At 40.0% G+C, this 834-nt stretch overlaps 1 non-coding gene across 1 annotated transcript; it reads left to right on the plus strand.

Moving 5' to 3' along the window:
- Nucleotides 1–303: 303 nt before the first annotated feature.
- LOC121215041 (small nucleolar RNA R71) lies at nt 304–410 on the plus strand. The gene has a single exon (XR_005910777.1). It is a non-coding gene; the product is annotated as a small nucleolar RNA R71 (small nucleolar RNA).
- The last annotated feature ends 424 nt before the right edge of the window (nt 411–834 follow it).

Genomic DNA, 834 nt, shown 5'->3' on the forward strand with positions numbered 1-834 from the left:
GGTGGCTGAGCTATAAAATTATTAGTACTATTAGCGATTAACTGTTTTAACATAGAAGAAATAGACGATACTTGAGCTGATAACAAAGTGAAGGAGTCAACTTCATGAACCCCGGCTACGCGTCTTCCTGAAGCTATTCGATTTGTTGGCCATTGATAGTTATTACTCACGATCTTCTCGATGGTCTCATAAGCCTCATTATAAGACTTAGACAAAATTGCACCATTCGCGGAAGAATCTACCATCAATCTTGTTTGTGCATTGAGACCATTATAGAATGTCTCCAACTGGATACAATGAGGAATCCCATAATGAGGACACTTACGAAGTAACTCCTTGAATCGCTCCCAAGCCTCATACAAAGACTCGTCATCCAATTTTTGGAAAGTTGTGATCTTGTTCCTTAACTTAGCGTTTTTGCTAGGTGGGAAATACTTAACCAAAAATATTTCTACTAATTCTTGCCATGTAGATATGGAACTTGGTGGCAATGAATTAAGCCATGCTCGTGCTCAATCTCGCAACAAGTTTGGAAACAACTTCAACCTCAGTGCGTCTTCAGTCACACCAGCTATCTTGAATGAATCACTCACCTCCATAAACAATCGAAGGTGGAGATGTGGATCTTCCATAGGCATACCACTTAATCGGCCCACCATTTGTAGCATTTGAAACATCACTGATTTCAATTCAAACTGGTTTGACTCAATATCTGGCCTTCTAATTCATGGGTTTAACTCACTGAAAAGTGGCATGGCATACTGTCTGATGCATCGATCCCTATCATCGGCAATGAGGATAGGATTTTGTACATAATCGGCATCATTACCTTGG

Source organism: Gossypium hirsutum, chromosome D02 (genome assembly GCF_007990345.1).
Source record: "Gossypium hirsutum isolate 1008001.06 chromosome D02, Gossypium_hirsutum_v2.1, whole genome shotgun sequence".
NCBI classification, from domain to species: Eukaryota; Viridiplantae; Streptophyta; class Magnoliopsida; order Malvales; family Malvaceae; genus Gossypium; species Gossypium hirsutum.